The sequence below is a fragment of the Anolis sagrei genome, chromosome 1, assembly GCF_037176765.1.
Source record: "Anolis sagrei isolate rAnoSag1 chromosome 1, rAnoSag1.mat, whole genome shotgun sequence".
Taxonomy (NCBI): Eukaryota; Metazoa; Chordata; class Lepidosauria; order Squamata; family Dactyloidae; genus Anolis; species Anolis sagrei.
In genome coordinates, this window is record NC_090021.1 from 271,324,864 (window position 1) to 271,346,338 (window position 21,475).

Sequence of the window (21,475 nt, forward strand, 5' to 3'; positions counted from 1 at the left end):
CAATAATACATACTATATCATCCTCGAAAGTGTGGACCTTGTTTGTCTGTTTCTTTGTTCTTAATACTTTCAAATCTTGGTTGGTTCTCAGGCTATTTAATAACGTTTCAAAAGCTAAAATAAACAATAGTGGGGACAGAGGGCAACCCTGTCTTGTCCCTTTGTATATCTGGATATTAATTGATTGCTGTCCGTTTATTGTTATTTTGGCTAATTGTTGTGTATATATTGATTTTATTGCATTTATAAAATAGTATCCTGCGTCCATTTCTTTTAAGACTGAAGTTATAAAATTCCAATTGACATTATCAAATGCCTTTTCGGCATCTAAAAGTAGTAGCACCACCTCCTTTTGTTGATTCTTTTTGTAATATTCTATGACATTTAGTATAGTTCTGATGTTATTTCTTATATGTCTCTTTGGCAGGAAGCTGGTTTGATCTTCATCTATCCTGTTTTTCAGAATTTCTTTCAGCCTTTCTGCTATTATGCTAGAAAAGATTTTATAATCTACATTAAGTAGAGAAATGGGCCTGTAATTTCTCACTTGCATGTTGTCTGTGTTGTAGTAGAGTTTGATAGTAATGCTGCAACTGGTAGTGAGCGTACTGGAAGAGGGAAGAGGAGTGCTCAGGAGTTAGATGAGGAGCAACAGAGGAAGAGGATCCGGGAGATACTTATGTCACCCACGGATGAAGATTCCTTCGAAGGGTTTTCTGAGAGTGAAATGAGTGAGGAGGAGGAAGGAGATACAGTGGATGGGAATAGGGGAACTAAGAGGGTTACTCGGGAGCAGGAATCAGATGAGGAGTGACAGAGAAAGAAGATTCTGGATATACTTACTGCTCCCACAGAAGAGGAGGATTTCATGAGTTTCTCTGAGAATGATGGGTCTGGGAGTGATGGGGATGAAGATGAATCACTGGATTGGACTAAGGTTCGGAATGTGTGTATTCAACCAACGTCTAGTGACACGTTTGCGGGGTTTTCTGGTGGTGGGGATTGGCAATCGGGAGATACTGGGGATTCTTGGAGAGAACTAAGTGTTGACAAAAGATGGAGGAGTTGGAGAGATGGCCGTCAGCGTTCAGGTGAAGAAGCTAAGCCAGCTGTAAGTGATGATGACGGGGTGGAGGGCAGCTCATCATCAGATGATGAGTTGTAAGATATAAGTAGGCACTAAAATGATAGAACTTTGCAGTAGGCAAAGTGTTGGTTTCGTGCCTTGGGTCTTGTCACTTTCATGTTGGGCTTGGGTCCTGGATCTGCAGGTTGCTGTTTACCTTCATGCTACAACTTGGCTTGGATTTTCATGAGTGCAGATTTCCCCTTTTCTTGACTTCGGACTGCTTTTGACAACAACGCTGTGTCCTGGACTTTGGAACCTCGCAACTTTGGTCTCGGCTTTCTTGGACCTCAGACTTCATTTGACCACGGCTCTTTCTTCATGGCTCTTTGTTTGATCGTCTTTTGCTTGCTGCGTGATTTTACGGGATTTTGCAAGTACTTGAGTTTAATACGGATCTTTTTCCTGGATAATCCAGATTATTGCATTAGTTTACTTTTCAAGATAAAAGTACTACTACTTTTGAGTTATGGACTAGAGACACTGAAGCAAGTGTCTCTGAGTTTCTTTTGCTTTAAATCTATAAACTATTCTTTTGGACATACTCCTGAGTCTGGCTCTATAAGGCGTCTGGGTTCCAACAGTCTCTGTTTGCCTTTGGTATTAGGGTTATTGTTGCCAGTTTCCAGGAATCTGGTATTTTTCTCTCTTCCAGTGCCTTGTTCATAACTTTTTATAGTGTATTATGAGTATTCTCTTGAAATGTTTTATAATAGCTTGTGTTCAATCTGTCTGGTCTTGGTGCTTTATTTGTTTTTTAAATTTTTGATTGCCTATTTCATTTTGGGTTTCTTAATCTTTCCATTTAGTAATGCCCTTTGTTCTTCAGACAGCTTTTTGATACCTTGTTTCTCTATAAATTGCAGTATCTTTTCTCGTGGTATATTGTCATTAGCATATAGTTTTTGGTAGAAGTTGACAAATTGTTCCATAATTTCTTTAGTATGGTGGTAGCTTTTCCCTTCCGCTATTATCTTAGTTATATGTCTTTCCTGTTTTCTTTTTGCTATTTTTCTTGCTAACCATTTATTTATTTTGTTTCCATTTTCAAAATGTTGTTGTTTACATATTTAAGTTTTCTCTCTATCTCAGTTAGTTGGAGTGTGTTCATATGCTTCCTTAATAATTCTAACCAGAACTTAATCTTCTTGTCTCGGGGGTTTGTCTTAGCCTGTTTTTCAGTTTCTTTAATTTATTCTTCTAGCTTATTATATTCTCTTTTACTTTTTCTATTTTCTCTTATACTTTGTTCTATTAAGTGTCCCCTCATGTATGCTTTGCTGGCGTCCCATATTATGTCAATTTGGGTCTCTTTTTCTGTATTTAACTTAAAGTACACCCTTAGCAGAAGTTCTTCCTCATGTTCAGATGGAATCTCCTCTCTTGTAGTTTGAAGCCATTGTTCCGCGTCCTAGTCTCCAGGGAAGCAGAAAACAAGCTTGCTCCCTCCTCCCTGTGGCTTCCTCTCACATATTTATACATGGCTATCATATCCCCTCTCAGCCTTCTCTTCTTCAGGCTAAACATGCCCAGCTCCTTAAGCCGCTCCTCATAGGGCTTGTTCTCCAGACCTTTTATCATTTTAGTCGCTCTCCTCTGGACACATTCCAGTTTGTCAATATCTCTCTTGAATTGTGGTGCCCAGAATTGGACACAATATTCCAGGTATGGTCTAACCAAAGCAGAATAGAGAGGTAGCATTACTTCCTTAGATCTAGACACTATGCTCCTATTGATGCAGGCCAAAATCCCATTGGCTTTTTTTGCCGCCACATCACATTGTTGGCTCATGTTTAACTTGTTGTCCACAAGGACTCCAAGATCTTTTTCACACGTGCTGCTCTCGAGCCAGGCGTCCCCCATTCTGTATCTTTGCATTTTGTTTTTCCTGCCAAAGTGGAGTATCTTGCATTTGTCACTGTTGAACTTCATTTTGTCAATTTTGGCCCATCTCTCTAATTTGTCAAGATCATTTTGAATTCTGCTCCTGTCCTCTGGAGTATTGGCTATCCCTCCCAATTTGGTGTCGTCTGCAAACTTGATGATCCTGCCTTCTAACCCTTCATCTAAGTCATTAATAAAGATGTTGAACAGGACTGGGCCCAGGACGGAACCCTGCGGCACTCCGCTCGTCACTTCTTTCCAGGATGAAGAGGAAGCATTGGTGAGCACCCTCTGGGTTTGTCCATTTAACCAATTACAGATCCACCTCACCGTAGTTTTGCCTAGCCCACATTAGTCTAGTTTCCTTGCCAGAAGGTCATGGGGGCCTTGTCGAAGGCCTTACTGAAATCCAGGTACGCTACATCCACGGCATTCCCCGCATCTACCCAGCTTGTAACTCTGTCGAAAAAAGAGATCAGATTAGTCTGGCATGACTTGTTTTTGATAAATCCATGTTGACTATTAGCAATGACCGCATTTGTTTCTAAGTGTTTGCAGACCGCTTCCTTAACAATCTTTTCCATAATCTTGCCTGGTATTGACGTGAGGCTGACCGGACGGTAGTTGTTTGGGTCATCCTTTTTTCCCTTCTTGAAGATTGGGACCACGTTGGCCCTCCTCCAATCTGCTGGAACTTCTCCTGTTCTCCAAGAACTCTCAAAGATGGTTGCCAATGGTTCCGAAATGACTTCCGCTAGTTCCTTCAATACTCTTGGGTGTAGTTGATCTGGCCCTGGGGACTTGAACTCATTTAGAGCGGCCAGGTATTCCTGTACAACTTGTTTCCCAATTTGGAGTTGGATGTCCTCAAATCCCTCATCCACTCCGTCTTGCTGACGTTGAAGATGACTTTCTTTTTGTGAGAAGACCAAGGCAAAGAAGGTATTTAGTAGTTCTGCCTTTTCCCTATCCCCTGTCAGCATTGCCCCATCTTCTCCTCGATGAGGCCCTATCGCCTCCTTGTTTTTCCTTTTTCTACTGACATAAGAAAAGAATCCCTTTTTATTGTTTTAATGTCCCTGGCAAACCTGAGCTCGTTTTGTGCTTTAGCCTTGCGGACCTTTTCCCTACAGGTGTTGGCTATTTGTTTGAATTCTTCTTTGGTGATTTCTCCCTTTTTTCAGTTCTTGTGCATGTCTCTTTTGTGTCTCAGCACAGTTAGAAGTTCTTTGGACATCCATTCTGGCTTCTTTGCACTTGTCCTATTTTTTCTTTTTGTTGGCATTGTTTGCAACTGCGCCTTGAGTATTTCACTCTTGAGAAACTCCCATCCATCCGTAACTCCCTTGTCTTTTAGTATCTGTGTCCATGGAATGCTGCTCAGTGTTTCCTTCATTTTTTGGAAATCAGCTCTCCTAAAGTCCAAAATGCGGGTTGGAAATTCCTTTAAGATGGCAATTCTATTTCCTTTATAGTGAGTAGGTGTTTTTGAATTCTCTCTTAATATTTTGTCTCTTATCAACTTTCTCCCTAGGCGTACTACCACATCTCTTGGTGTATTATGTCTTTTCACATAATTGGTTTGGATCCTGAAGGCCCAGTCTACATTTGTATCTGTCTCTTCTTTAGTCGTGTTAATTATGTGTGCCACCATGTCTACAATCACGTCCCTTATGTTCTCATTGTCTTCTTCTATTACATTTCTGAATCTTAAATGAGTTTCTTTTTCTCTAATTTCAAGTAGTTTTTGGTTTATTTTCACTGAATTGATTTGTTCTTCCAAGTTTTCTATCTTTTTCTTCATTCCTTCTTGCTGTGTTTTGAATTCTTTATTTTCTTTTGTTAATTTTTTATTTTATTTATTTTATTTTAATACTTTTACATCTTCTCTAATTGCTCCTAGTTCTTCCTTTAATGTCATTTGTAGTTCTGCCTTTATTTCCTTTTTCATTTCATTCATCCCTTCTCTTATTATATTGTTTTGTTTATCTTTGTTGTCTTGTATCTTTTGCACTTCAGTTTGTAATTTTAATATTTCTCTCAATACATCTCCAATATTTAATTCCTTTGGTAATGAGTCTTTCCTTCCAGGACCTTTTCTGTCTTTTTCTTTTTTTGCTTTGTTTTTTATTGTTGCCATTTTTTAATTTATAATAATTGAACCTGATTTTATTTTATTCTCAATAGTTGATATAGAAGAAGTGAATTTGTGATTACCTCTACATGTATATAAACACTTTCATACACATCTACCCTCTTTTTGTTGAATATTTGATGTACCTGCTCGTTAGTAATTAATTATTAGCTTTATTGTAATTTATTGTATCCAATATATTATTTATTTATTTATTTATTTATTTATTCCCTCCCCCTAATATCTGCTTGCTTTGTGTGTGTGTGTGTGTGTGTATATATATATATATATATATATATATATATATATATATTAGGGCTGGGCGGTTTCGTTTCGTTAATTCGTAATTTGTTAATAATTCGTTAATTTTTTCAATTACAAAACGATAACGAACCATTCTGGAGCAATTATTAAAAAAAACGAATTTTCAAAAACGTTTTGTAAATGCTTCGTATTTCGATATTGTATTCGTTTTGTTATTGTTTTGAGGTCGTTTCGTTATTATTTCCGCATGTCCGGGCCAGTTTTATGGTTTAATTAGTGAAAAAAAATTATATCACACCAACAGTCAACAACAGAGGGAGAGGGAAGCTTCAGAAGGTTTTGGAGGTTTTTTAGCGTATTTTGCGGTCGCGTCCGCCATTAACAAATCGATTCGTTATTGTTTCGGAAATCGATTCGTTAATTTTTTACCATTTACGAAATTTCGTAAATATCGAACTTTTTAAAAGGAAAATTTTGTAATTATTTTAAATATCGAAACAAAACAAAACCCCAAATACAAATCGATTTTAGAAACAAATTTTTCCGTTGTTACCCAGGCCTAATATATATATATATATATATATATATATATATATATATATATATTCCTGTATCTTTCTCTCTCTTTTTTCTTTCTCCCTTCTTTTTTCTTCTTTTACCGTTTATTCCCCTGTCATTTTCAACCTCCTTATTTCTTACTGGTTCACTTCCTCTGACCCCCTGTTTCTTCTTTATTTCTTTGTGTTGTTTTGGGACAGACCACGTTTATGCTACAATCTTGCTGACATATTTTTCTTTTTATCCTACTATATTATATATAAAAAACATCAGCAGCTGATTTATATGATTAAACACAGATGTATTGGATATTATCTTAAGTACCTGGTGAAAACTGTACGCATTTTAGGAATCAGAAGTCTGCAATTATGACTGGGAATAAAAAACACATAAACCACAACCTAAGACAGCATTTACAAATAAATTAACACAATTGCAAAGCATTAATACAATGTACAGTATATAATCTGGTCTCCATGATTAATGCCTAGTTCAACCAGATGAATATTTCCATGCTGTATATGAATATGAACATAAATGTTTGGAGATTGTCTTCTTAATTTCCATAGTAAAAATGGACCACTTTTTCTGAAAATGTAAAGAATAATAAAATAAGTATCATAAGACAAAGTGGATAGGTAAAAGAGGGAAGTATGGATCCTCTACCCCCATTTCCTTTTCCTCCTTGTTTTTACACATCTTTATCTGGGTGAAGAATTTACACAGTTTAAATCACAGATTAAATTTAGTTTAATAAATTGTCCGTAAAGACTTCAGTTAGGCTAAATATTCTTGCTAATTAGGAAATAAGGTGTCTTAATTAGTTATCTTGAAAATGGAATAAAAAGGCAACTGCACGCTTTTTGCCGGAATTGCATAAGTACCTCATTACCAGGGGGGCAGGTAACTTAACCCAACATGTGTTCTGCCTTATCTGGAAAGTTGATTCATTATTGAACAAATTAGAAACATAGTTCTTTGGATGAACTATGCCTGGTTTAATATTTAAATCATGATTAAAATATCTACATTTTAACTTCTTATTCAGTTCCCCAAATTATGCTTCTGAGTTAGTTTGCCCTTGATTTGCTTATTAAAGCTATCACTGCACTACATATTCAAGGTCATGGAAATCAAAATGTCTGCTTTGCTTGAAGTACTGGAAACAAGACATGAAGGGCATCATTTGAATATTATCAAGCTTTGTTATGGGGTAGTTTTTTTGTGTGCAGATACTGACAATTTTATTTTGTTAAACTTTGTATATGTAATCATGTCAATAAAAATGAATGACTTGATTGCATTATGTTATAGTGTCAAAAAGAAATAAGTACTATTGTTTCACTTCTTTCAAAGTGTTTTATTAATATTCAACTCAGACAGTTGGAAGGAATCCCAGGGGCCATCCATTCCGACCCCTTTCTGCCCAAAAGGAAGACCCCATTAAAGCCTTCCTGAAAGATGGCCATCCAAATATAAAATATTTTTAAATATATTTAAATATTTAAAAGCATGTCAAAAGAAAGAGTTAGTTTTCTGCTGCCCTGAAGACTAGGATTTTGAGCAATGAGTTCACATTACAGAAAGGAGATTCCACCTGAACATTAGGAAGAACTTCCTGACTGTGAGAGCTGTTCAACATCTGTTCTGCCTCGGAGTATGGTGGGAGCTCCTTCTTTGGAGACTTTTAAAGAGAGGCTGGATGGATATCTGTGGAGGGTGCTTTGATTCTGTTTTTCCTGCATGGCAGGGGACTGGATCAGATGGTCCATGTGGTTTGTTCCAACTATATTATTCTAATATTCTGAGTGTGATAACTGTACAGGTGCCTAGACTGGCATAGTGCAAATCTTTTATCAATTCAGCAATTTTGTTTAGCTCATTTGTTGTACCGCCCTCAATTTTTTTTAAAAAAAAAGTAAGAGTGGGGACTGAGCATTTTAAATAATAAATATATAAATGTGGGGCAATTATGAAGAAAACTTAATTAACATCATTTTTAGATGAAAATGATTGGGAAAACCAGTATAATTGCTAGATCTTGTGTAGTGCTTTGTCAATCAATGTGAATTATATCTTCTTGCCTCAGTCTCAAAGGGAACAATAACTCATAGTTCAAACAAAAACTAAGAGGACCTAATAATTGCTATTTTAAAGGAAAGTTGAAGGTTCTTTCAAGATTTTTTAAAGGTACCACAGTACTTTTCTGAAAAGTGCTGTTCTGCTAATTGTTTCATCACTGAAAAGTTGCAGTTATCTGTCAGCCTTCAAATATAATTGGACCCATTGCTATTTTCAAGGTCTTCTTTCCATTTCTATCAAGCATAGAATTGCACAGCATTGGAAGAAAAATGCTCTTCTAATTGAATCATTACTTACAAAGACAAGGCAATGGGGCTTGTTTTATGCAGCACTGTATGCATTATGCTCCTACAGCTTCCGTTTGTTCCTACATATGTTTTTGTCCAACTGAAGAAAACCAAATACAATAAACTTTTACAATTAAATGGACTGCCATGAAAGCAAAGCTATTTAAAACTTTTAAGTTTCAGTTCAGAGAAGCAGGGAGGAGGGATTGAAAATTGACCTCTGTAGTTAGGATAGAAATTATCAGATTAAACTAGAAAATTGAGGGCATAACTAAGTAAGGCCACAGGACATCCATGATTGGATTTCTCACCGTTTTAAACAAGTTTAATAGATATCATAGATATCACATAAATTGTATAACCAAGATGAAATAGTCTTATGGTCAGTGTTGTGCTAGGCTTCAAGTTCACCAGATGCACTGGTTCAGTCAGTACATCTTAGCCCAGAGGTGTAATTTCCGACTAATTACAACTTCAAGGCAAATTCATCATGGTTTCTTTTAAAAAAACAAAAACAAAACAAGATTGGTTCAAATGAATTTTGTCTATGCCTCCCTCTGAGGTTTAAAGAGTGTGGCCAAGGGCACCCAGTGGGTTTCCAAGACTGAACAGAAGGAACCTGGATGCAAGATTCCTAGCATCCTAGGGCAAGTTCTACATTTACCACTTATCTTGAATTGACCCAGAATGGAGAATATCAGATCAGTCCCCGGATTGGTTTACATTGCTGCCCTAGCTGCTTTGGAAGTAGGAGGGTCTCCTGACCACTCCTTAAAATAACATTGGTTGAGGTGCCAGGGTGATGTGGGAAGAGGGAGAAAATTTGCATTCTCCTCTCTCCCTTCCTTTCTGCAATTACCTCATTGTTCTGACCAGCTTCAGTCCATGCAACCAGCAACCAATATGACCTATGTCATGCCTGCTGACCACTACAATGAGGAAAACAGAAGAGGCTTGATGAGCCTGGAGAACACAGATGGTAAAAGGCGAAAGATTTATATGATCTGAAGAGAAACCAGAGAACACAGGATGGTCATGTGAACAGTTGTATCTGGTTGTGACTTGAAACCAGCCTATCTATTTATATAGGCCTAAAGTTCAGGGTTGCTCCTAATTCTGGATTAAAGATGACATTAAGTAGTTTTGGGCTGTCTTTACCCATATCAGCCTTTACCACCACAGAGCTGGATTTTTTGCCCCTTCAAGTTAAGTGGTCAGTGTAGATGAGGATCACCTAGGAAGGAATCCCACTGGAGCATTGCAGTACACCCAAATACCTGGGAGTCACTCTTGACCGTGCTCTTACCTACAAGAAGCACTGCCTGAATATCAAGCAAAAAGTGGGTGCCAGAAACAATATCATACGAAAGCTGACTGGCACAACCTGGGGATGACAACCAGACACAGTGAAGACATCTGCCATTTCACTTTGCTGCTCTGCTGCTGAGTATACATGCCCAGTGTGGAACACATCTCACCATGCTAAAACAGTGGATGTGGTTCTTAATGAAACATGCCGCATTATCACGGGGTGTCTGCGCCCTACACCACTGGAGAAATTACACTGTTTAACTGGTATTGCACCACCTGACATCTGCCAAGAAGTAGCAGCCAATAGTGAAAGGACCAAGGCAGTGACATCTCCAGCTCATCCCTTGTTTGGGTATCAGCTAGCACATCAACGACTTAAATCAAGAAATAGTTTTCTAAGATCTACAGAGACACTCGCTGGAACACCTCAGCAAGCAAGAGTCCAAAAGTGGCAAGCTCAAACCCAGAACCTCAATCAATGGCTGATACCAAATGAGAGACTCCCCCCTGGGCACACAGAAAACTGGGCGACTTGGAAGGCACTGAACAGATTGCGTTCTGGCACCACAAGATGCAGAGCCAATCTTAAGAAATGGGGCTACAAAGTGGAATCCACGACAAGCGAGTGTGGAGAGGAGCAAACCACTGACCACCTGCTGCAATGAAGCCTGAGCCCTGCTACATACACAATGGAGGACCTCCTTACAGCAACACCAGAGACACTCCAGGTGGCCAGCTACCAAGCTAACAAACTGTGTGTTTTGTCTGTCTGTCTGTCTGTCTTTCTGTTTGTTTTGTTAGAAATGTAATACAGCTGTTAAGTCTATTGGCGTTAGCAGAGTATCGCAGAAGCTCAGAATAATGGACTCTGGAGTCTCCGATAAAAGCAGGTTTTCAGCTTTACTTAAGCAGCTCAAAATAGAACAACATGCACCATCAGCGGACAGACGTGAAGAAAACAAACCGAAAGAGATAGGAACTAATACAAAGGTTTAAATAAAGAGACATCCCCTCAAGTGTTATCTAAGTGCCAAAGTGGTGTGAATTCCTTATTAAAGGAGGGACAGTGTTGGGATTGTTTGCCCCCTGTCCAGTCATATTGTTTGGCCATAAAGCCTGCCTTTATAATTAGGGGTAGATGGTGGGATTGTGTGACCCCCTGCCCAAATAGCATAAAGGAGCCTTTATAATTTGGTTTGCAGCGGTGTGGGATCGTGTAATATCTCAATCCAGAGCATTTTTGTGAGAATCCTGAGGTGAATTTTTGTCAAAACGTGACACTAAGAATTACCTCAGTGACAGAACACCTCTAGCGCCATTTTAACACACATTAGGCACCATGGCACCACCTAAAACAAAGAAGCGTACTCCTGAAGAACCAGAGAGAGAAGGGGAAACTACTGCTTCTGTAGTTGAGGAAACTGAGACCCAACTACAAGAGGGTAGACAAGAACAGTTAGCTACCTCTTTGACAATTGAAAAGCTCAGGCTAGAAATGAGGTTGAGAGAACTTGAGTTTCAAGAAAGGGAGAAGGAAAGAATGATTGAATTGGAAAGGGAAAAGTTTCAGGCAGAAAGGGAAAGAGAAAGAAGGCAAGCTGAAGAAAAGGAGAAGGAAAGAATGATTGAATTGGAGAGAGAAAGAATGCAAGCTGAAGAGAGGCAGAGAGAAAGAATGGCTGAGGTAGAAAGAGAAAGGGAACGGTTAAAACATGAGGAGAGAATGGCAGAACTACAATTTAGAGAACATGAGAGAACTCCTAACTTAAGTGAACAGCAGGACTCTAACATGCAAAGGGTGTTAAAGAACTTTCCTCGTTATGTAAAAGGGGACTGCGTCGAGTCATTTCTGGCTACCTTTGAACGGGCTGCCCATGATTTCGAGGTACCTGAAGACAAAATGATGGTGTACTTGAGACCACTACTTTGTGGGGAACTTAGTGAGGTTTATGCTGATCTGCGGGAGACAGAGAGCGGGAGTTACCTCATATTTAAAGAAAGGGTGAAGCTGAGGTTTGGCTTGACTCCTGAACAAAGTAGAAAGATGTTCAGGGAGATCAAAAGGAAGCCAGGAGAAACCTTTTCACAATTGGGAAGCCGAGTGGAAAAAGCCTTAGAGAGATGGCTGGAAGGAAGTAAAACGACCACTTTTGAGGAGTTAAAACATTTAGTTTGTATGGAACAGTTTTATCGACTGATCCCCATACAAATGAGATGGTTCGTTAAAGACAAGAAGATTAAACAAGTGTCAGATCTCGCGGCTTGGTTGGATGAGATGGAGCATGACTGGAATGTGAGTCATGGCTCAGGAGCCACCAAGAGACTGAGGGAATGGGTTCCAAAAGAGAAAACTGACGTGGGAAGCCAAAATCCTGTCAGGAGGGACCGCATTCCAGAGATTGCCACAGGAAAACTTGTCTGTTACTTCTGCCATCAAGAGGGTCATAAGAAAACGGCTTGCCCTAAATTAAACACCCAGAAAAAGCCAATTACACCACCAAAGCCTGTTAAGGTGGTTAGGCAAATATCTCCACACGAAGAAAGTCAGTCTCCACACGCACAGGAGGAGCCTGTAAAGATAATGCGAGTATGGAGTACTGAGAAAGAGACAAATGGAGATTATTTGAGGGTGATCAAAGTGAAGGGTCAAGAACTAATGGGGTTCAGAGACACTGGGTCTGAAGTATCGCTCATTAGGCCAGAGTTTGTCAAGGAAGACCAGATACTTCCAGGCCAAAAATACAAGCTGAGAGGACTTTATGGCCCTGTTTTCGAAGTGTCAGTGGCTGAAATCCCAATAGAATACAAGAACTTCTCTGGAAAATGGAGAATGGGACTTTTTAATGATTTAGAAGTTCCAGTATTGTTGGGCAATGATTTGGCTGAGCGCTGTAGAAATGTTAATATGATTACCAGAAGCCAAGCTGAACTAGAGGGGGAGGCTAAATACAGTGTTGCTGATGAACAACCATCTACCTCACAAACAGAAAATGTCAGCCAAGAAATTCCCTTCAGTTTAAACCAAAGTCATATGAGACAGTTTGAAACAGCCCAGCAACATGATGAAAGCTTAAAACCTTTATGGGATGAAGTGGTCCCAGAAAACCACACACCCACAAGTGAAAAGCCAGTTTTGTTTAAAGTTGTGGAGAATAAATTGTACCAAGTTGTGAGGAGACAAAAGAGTCCCAAATTCTTTGAGGAAAGAACACAACTGGTAGTACCACAAAAGTATAGGGCTAAAATCCTCAAGTTAGCCCATGATACCACCTTCAGTGGACACCTAGGTATCAAGAAGACCAAAGATCGCATCCAGTCTAGATTTTTTTGGCCCGGAATGGGAGGTGATGTGACAGCCTATTGTAAGTCCTGTGAGACCTGTCAAATGGTGGGAAAAGCCAAAGATAAGACAAAAGGACTGTTAAAATCCATTCCAGTTGTCACTGTTCCCTTTGACAAGGTCGGAGTGGACATCATTGGCCCTATGTCCCACAAGACGCTTGATGGACATAGATTCATCTTGACTGCGGTGGACTTTGCCACACGATACCCAGAGGCAATTCCATTGAAGGAAACGGACGCCAAAACAGTGGCAGACGCGCTGCTCAATATATTTGCACGCGTGGGTTTCCCCAGATCTATCATTACAGATCTTGGAGCTACATTCATGTCCCAGATGATGCAAGAACTGTTCCGGACCTGCAAGATCAAGCATCTTACTTCTACTCCATACCATCCTCAAACCAACGGCTTGACGGAGAGATTCAACGGTACCCTCAACCACATGCTGAAGGCGTACGTCCACAAGAACCCTAATGATTGGGACAAGAAACTTCAACACTTCTTGTTTGCTTATCGGGAGGTTCCACAAGCCAGCACCAAGTTCAGCCCATTTGAACTGTTATATGGGAGAACACCAAGAGGACCTATGGATATTTTGAAGGAAGCATGGACAGGAGCAGAGGACATTCCAGAGAGTGATATCAACAGCTACATTGAGGACTTAAGAGGACATTTAACAACCATGAGAGACTGCGCAGCCGAAAGTTTGTCAACTGCTCAGCTGACGCAGAAAGAACAGGCGGATCTTCACGCAAGACATCGTTGTTTTGATGTGGGAGATAAGGTCCTGGCCTTAAAACCAAGATCTAAGAAGAAACTGGAGGTTTCTTGGGAGGGACCTTATGTAATAGGGTCAAAGACTGCAAAAGAGTGTAATACTGTAAAAAGTGGACTGGCCGGTTGTCATTTGAGACTGAGTAGTAGAGGAAGGAGAATTGGAATTGGGTGAAGGAAAAAAAAAGAACAAACAACTTTATTTTCTACAAGGGCCAGACCACATAACTCATTGAGTAGTTAAAGTGTTAATATAAAAAGGTATAGGATAGGGTATTGTTTAAGAATTGGTTAATCTGGTCAATTGCAGTCTTACAAAGTATATGGTGTTATTACAATGGTGAACTGTATATATTTCATACAATAGGTATGATGTAGAAATGTATTATATTGAGGTGTGTTAGATATGTAGGGTTTTGCTAATAGACAAATAGTATTTAAAAAGTTACTATATAAATATAGAGATGTTTGAATAGACTGTTTATTAGAATAGAAGAGAAATTCCTTCTACTGTGTTATAACCTTATAGCAGACAGAAAGTCTCTTATTAATGAAATAATTTTTGTTTAGATACAGAGACTTAAATCTCTCCAAATTATTTAGCTTTGTTCATAAGTGTAAGATTCTTGATGATATTAGAATAGTGATATATATAGATAAGAGTATAGAGATTATATGTACATAGAATGTCAGGAGGCATTCCATGGAAAAGGTATTGTATTTGCTGTGTTAGATTGATTATATGCATTGTTGTACTGTATTTAACATGTTTTTTTCCCCCTACAGGAATGTATTTATTGTGTATAATGTATTTATGGTATATATTGATAGCAAAATGTATTTATTGCATAAATGTTTTATTGCAAAAGGTGTTTATTGCAAATGTGGGTATGTATATAGATAGATAGATTAGTTAGAGGGGTTAGTTAGGCCTAGGATATTGTTAGGCTTTGCTTCGGAAAAGGTCTGCAAACCTTTTCACTCCGCAAACCATCTTGAGGTGGGGAGGGAATGTGAAGATCCCTTACCTTGCCAGCCGGGGTGGCAGGGCCTAGGAGAGACAGGCTAGGTAGTTTCAGCTTAGAAGGCCTGGCAGGGAGTGGCAGGAGCCATTTTGGTTTAGGGAAAAGCTCCAGTTCAGAGAGGGGGAGTGGCCTAGGCCTGGGCCAGCCCTGAAACAGCCAGGATTGGTTTGTTAAAGGGGGGCGGAGTTAGACTGTTGGAGGGAAAGCAAGAGGCTGCTTTTAGTCAGTTCAGTTCAGTTCAGTTCTGGTTAGTGTTAGAGTCAGAGTGGGATCAGAGAAGCTTGTAGGAGTTCCTGATTAGAATAGGCAGTTTGCCTGAAGTTTGCACAGTGAAGTAGGCTGTGGCAAACTAGTTACAGCTATTTAAGAAAGAAATAGCTGGGTTTTGTAATAGGAACTGTAACCAAGAAAGAACCATTCTCTCATGCAACCGTTACGCTTTTAAGAACAAGAACACTTTAATTGTAACAGCCAAGCCTATTCAACTGCATTCGCTTTATTCTGTAACTTCTATTCAATAAACCTTTCTTGTTATTTTTGAAACTTAAGCCTGAGTCAAGTGCCATTTGTGGATTTAGTCCCTTTTCTTTTTAATTCAACCTCATCTGTTTTCCTACAAAGAAGCCCTTTTAATAGACAGTACTTGGTGGTGTTTTAAACAACCCCTTTTAACACCTTAAATAGCTAGAGGGTGCCTGTTCATTTATTCTTATGGTGGCAGCGAAGGTTTAAATAAAGAGACATCCCCTCAAGTGTTATCTAAGTGCCAAAGTGGTGTGAATTACTTATTAAAGGAGGGACAGTGTTGGGATTGTTTGCCCCCTGTCCAGTCATATTGTTTGGCCATAAAGCCTGCCTTTATAATTAGGGGTAGATGGTGGGATTGTGTGACCCCCTGCCCAAATAGCATAAAGGAGCCTTTATACCAAGCATTAAAGACCCAATCAAATCAAACTTTCCTCCAACTTCAGCTAATGCAACACAGACTTAGAACTTTCAGACTTTCCCTAACTTTGCTTAATGTGGGGCAAGGCTGTGTTAAAATGGTCTTGCCCCATGCTTCCCAAATTCTGTGCGGCATTAGGCTACCAAGGGCTGATCCAGTCCTACAATGACCTAAGTAGGTTGGATCATCAAAAGAATTTTAAACTGGATGTTTGGATGGATGTTTTTGATTATCTTGTTTAGTTCTTCTTCTCCATGGCTCCAAACTGTAAAGATGTCATCCACAAATCTGAACCATATAGTGGGCTTTTTTGTTGCTGTTTCCAGGGCCTATTTCTCAAAAGGTTTCGTGTAAAAAAATTGCTATGACTAGGCTAAGAATCATGACTTTTCAATCTTTTTGTTCATATAATTCATTGTACTACGGGAAGTAGCTTGTAGTGTTGAAGCAGGGATGTGATGTCTTCTGGGAAATTCCAGTTAAAGAGTCCAGTTGTTTTTTTCTTCTGGAAGAGCCCATCCTTCCCCCTTAAGAATACATATCCTCCTTGGAAATAGTAAGGAAGAGTTGGCAGCCATATATTCAACTTCATTTGTAAGCAGCTCATTTGAGTATCTGTTCTAGGAAGTGGACTATAACCCAAGCTCATATTTATAAGATCATCTTTGTTGAGATCACCTCCTGTTATCCTTGGTGTAGATAGCAATAGTTTTTTCAAAAAAGTCTCACATTTTCCTTATTTGATCTATTTAGATTCTTTCATAATGCAAGGACCTAGTGGATTACCATAGCCAAGGGGAAATTTATATCCTGTACTCCAGAATTACAATTGTTCTAAATATATAACTGAAATAAACTTTCATCTCCCTATGCAGTGGGGAGATGGGAGCAATTTGCCTCCCTCCACCAAAGAAGAGGAGGGTTCATTGGAACCCTCCAGAAGAAGGGGCATAGCCTGCTTGAGGCAGGCCAGCCCCCATCAGGCTCATTCTACGCCTGATCGTCGGGGGAAGAAGATGCAATCAGCCAGGTCTGTGCTCTGTCTCGATTAGCCTGCCCGGTTCGCCGGGTGGGCCAGGACAGTGGAGCAGGCTGCAGGTTGCACGGCCCTCCTGGCGGGCAGGCAGTGATGCGGCGGCTTTGCTGAGGCTTGGAGGCCACGCGTGGGAGGGAGGGGGCCTTGGTGGAGCATGGGGGTAAAATGAACATCTCACTCATTTCTCTTAAAGGTTGCCTGAGTTAAATTACCAGGGAACCCAGGTGTTTCGCCCAAAATTTTTATATTAAGCCAGGTAGGGATGCTACTTTGGCTTGGCTACACCAAGTTCCGGGCACCCTTAAGCTAGGTTAGTAGAAAGTTAAATAGGTAACATTCAATAAAAGTTGCCCAGTTTGAACCCAAAGAATTTGTTGTCTTCTTTCGTTATTTCAGGTGTTGGGAGGCAAATACCATTACCTTATTCAAGCTGAAAAAGGCCTACACATCTACTCAAGTTCTCATCTTCAGCTCCAGAAATTCCTGTCTTTTTGAGCTAAATCTGTAGGTATCCAAACTATTTTTATTGTTCTAAATTTTAAATTGTTTAACTTGATCTTTTTACAGTTCACACTGAGATCTTATGAAATAGGGAATATTATATTTAAATATATTGATAACTAGTAGTATTTTAACTTCTTGAAATTTTTAATTGCTTAATGTTTTTGTACATTTAAAATATTTTAATTTCTAAAGTGTTAACTTCTTTTAAATTATTTAATTGCAAGCTATTCCTATTTAGAAAGATTTAAATAAAGAGAGATAAATAAAGAAATAGATGTATGCATAGGAGTTGAAAAAATAATTGTTGATTTGGGTTGTTGTAGGTTTTTTCGGGCTATATGGCCATGTTCTAGAGACATGGCCATATAGCCCAAAAAAACCTACAACAACCCAGTGATTCCGGCCATGAAAGCCTTCGACAATAAATTGTTAATTTCATTGCTTTCAATTTTTTCTAAAAAGCAAAAATTATTTGCATTTAATTTGTGAAAAACAATCTATGGATGTTGCCAATATTGCCTCTTTGGGTGAAAAAAAAAGTCATCCTTGTCTTGATCCAGTCTCCTCTTTTTTATTTCATTGATGGGACTTCTGTTTACAGAAAAGAACCTGATGGAAAAGGTCTTTCTTTGCCTTACCACTTGCTCTTGACAACAGTTTCTTTTCATATACAGAAATGCCCCATTTTTACCAACAAAAAGTAAATAACCAACTCATGACATAATTTTACAAAATAATAGAAAAAAAGAGGTGTAACAAGTTGAAAACATGTTTCTTTTGAAATTGTGAAAAAAACTACACCTCAATTAAAACACAACTAAGCTACAAAAGGATCAAGATAATTTTTTTGGAGTTGTTGTAGGTTTTCTGGGCTATATGGCCATGGTCTAGAGGCATTCTCTCCTGACGTTTCACCTGCATCTATGGCAAGCATCCTCAGAGGTAGTGAGGTCTGTTGGAACTAGGCCAAAGGGTTTATATATCTGTGGAATGACCAGGGTGAGACAAAGGACTCTTCTCTGCTGGAGCTAGGTGTGAGTGTTTCAACTGACCACCTTGATTAGCATACAATGGCCTGACTGTGCCTGGGACAAACTTTTGTTAAGAGGTAATTAGATGTTCCTGCCTGCTTCCTCTCTGTTGTTGTGCTGTTGCAATTTTAGAGTTTTTAAATATTGGTAGCCAGATTTTGTTCATTTTCATGGTTTCCTCCTTTCTGTTGAAATTGTCCACATGCTTGTGTATTTCAATGGCTTCTCTGTGTAGTCTGACATGGTGTTTGTGAGAGTGGTCCAGCATTTCTGTGTTCTCAAATAAAATGCTGTGTCCAGGTTGGTTCATCAGGTGCTCTGCTAATTTTTTTGGATCTTTTGTCAAAATGACCACCAATTAGCCATCCCTGAAATACAAGGTTCACTGGGGCTGGGTTTTTTTTTTTCAATCAGTGTAGTGTCACTAAGGATGAAATGCTGCTCTCTCAGAGAAAAAAGATCAGCTTTCTTTGAAGCTGAGAAGAAAGATTCAGCCATTCTCTAACCCCTGATTTGTTTATTATGGTTCAGAGGGACTGTATAATTATTGAAGCATTAGACAGTTAAAGATAAGCTGAAGTAGGGGGACTTTCTGGAGAATGACTGCTTTCTAGATCTGCTGAAAAAACTAGGAAAATTGGAATATTTTCTTTTTGAAATGAATCCCCAGAGGAAATAGAGAAATGGCTAAAAGATCATCAATAAAATTGAGAGTAAATAATATTTGCCTCTTTATTCCCCGCCCCTCACATTCTACTGTCACATCTGTCAATCAAACATGATAGCATATAAAATACCTGCCAGAAAATTATCATTGATCAGGAAAGAGATAGCCAATCCTCAAATATACTATATATATTCATAAATATCATAGCTTAAAATACCACCCCAAAAAGTCACTGGGCAAACAACTTGTGATAGATGAGATTTTCAGAAAGGTTAAGGTTTAGATCAGCTTGACATTTTCTCTACTCTTCCACAAAATCAGCAGCAGCAGCAGTAAAAACAACAAAAACACTGTGTGCATTTTCTTGAGTATTGCTTATGTACAACCCACACAGCCTGTCATCAGGCCCATAGCCAGGATTTCGATTCGGGAAGGGCTGAGTTTGATTCCGGGGGGGCGGGGGTGAGTCTGAGTGAAAGAGGGTCTACCCTAGCAAACCTTTTGTATCATTACCTCAATACCCCCATGCATATGGGGTATATTGAGCATGGTGATCAGAGCATGATATGAATAAACATAACAGTTTAAATAACATACCAGTAAGGCCTTCTCACTGACCACCATGAGAATTTCGGGGGGGGGGGTGCTGAAACCCCTCAAGCCCCCCCCCCCCCGGCTACATGCCTGCCTGTCATACAATGTATTGACCCCAGTAGAGAGAAAGAGAGAAGTACCCTCACCTCACAGACCTCAGTCTCTAGTCCAGAGTTGTTGAGCCTGTGCTCCTCCAGATGTTTCAGACTTTCCCACAATTTCTTACAGCTAGTGAACTGGCTGGAATTTCTGGGAACTGAATTCCAAAACATCTGGAAGAGCACAGTTTGAGAAACACTGCTCTATGTAGACACATAAAGAAATTGGTACTCCATTGAGCATTGAAACCCCAAACTGTTTAGTGTTTTAAATGTTAGAGCATAACACCTTGGATTCCGATCTGAAACATATTGATCCTTTTGAACAAAAAGTTGCCATAAGTTTCAAAGGGCTATGATATGAAGCCTTTTTGAATTCATTTTTTTTTAAAAAAATCCAATCAGATTGCAGAGATTGTGACATTTTTGAGCGTACATTTTTTCTCAAGATCAGATGCAATACATTGGTATGATTACTTTATCTCCCTATCTCAAAATCTATGCATATATGTATACATAAAACTGCCTACCCATCTCATTACAGTGACCTTCCGTCCTTTGGGTCAAAGACATTCATATACAACACAGTCCCTCTTTCCCAGTAAAACATTGTCCCAATCTTTTCTCTAGCACAAATGTCATCATCTATAAACAAAGAAAGACCAAATTATGAAGTCTATTCTAAGAACCTCCCCCTTTTCTTCTTCCCACAGAATTCAGATTTAGTTCCCATTCCTTAACAAGGTTAACAAGGTTCTGTTAATTTTTCTCCCTATTCATCATAACCAATTAATCCACTTCCCTCATTCAAAAAACTTATCCATTTTCTTTTTTCTTTTCATTTTTCACCATCACCATCACCATAAGTTTTTGTCTCTTTGCATGCTCCCCTAAAATCATAGAGTTGGAAGAAACCACATGGACCATCTAGTCCATGTGTCATAGCAGAAAAGTACAAAGTACTCCTGCCTCCACTACATTCTGAAGGAGAGAGTTCCACTGATGAACAGGTCTTCATTATTCTGTTTATTTATAGCCCACTATGCTCTGGATAAATTGATCTCTCATTGCTTGGACAGCTTCCAGAATTGTCTAACAATTCTTTCAAAATGTTTCATTGCAATCCTTCTTTTACTGTAATTATATTCATTTCACTTCACTTCCTCTTAGCTCTATATTTCAGCCTCTTATATCTTCAGTCTTATGTCTTTATATAGTTATATCTATTGTTTATTTCAGTTTGTATAGATACAGTTTAGATGCAGAAAAACAAGCCAAATTAACAGTTTGGCTTGTTAGTTTTCCAGGGTCCCCCTCTGACTTGACATGTACCACAAAAATTAGTGCACTAACACCATTTCTGGGAGCTTAAGCTGGTGTAACTATGACTTCCCTATACTAAGGGAAGATTTCCCTCTATTTAACAGTTGTTGCTTCCTCTCCTCAGATATTAGTGAGGACAGAACCTTGCTCCTCCACAGCTGAATCGGAAATCCAGTCTAAAGCTTTTTTTGAAAGCATCAAAGTACAAAGACTTTTGCCATTTTCTATTCAACCATCCTTGGCCCACTGCTGAAACAGATTTACGAGTAGATATACATTTCTATGGAAAAGCAATCTATGTATAAATTAGGCTTGGTTGATCCAGTTCGTTAAATTCTTAATTCGTTATTAATTCGTTAAATAATTACCTTTAGAAGTGATATCGACACGTTTTGGCAACCCGGAAGTGTTTTTGCCATATCAAAGCCGCGCCCCCATCTTCCTTATGACTTCCACCAGTGAATCGTAAATGCTGGGGGCGTGGCCTTT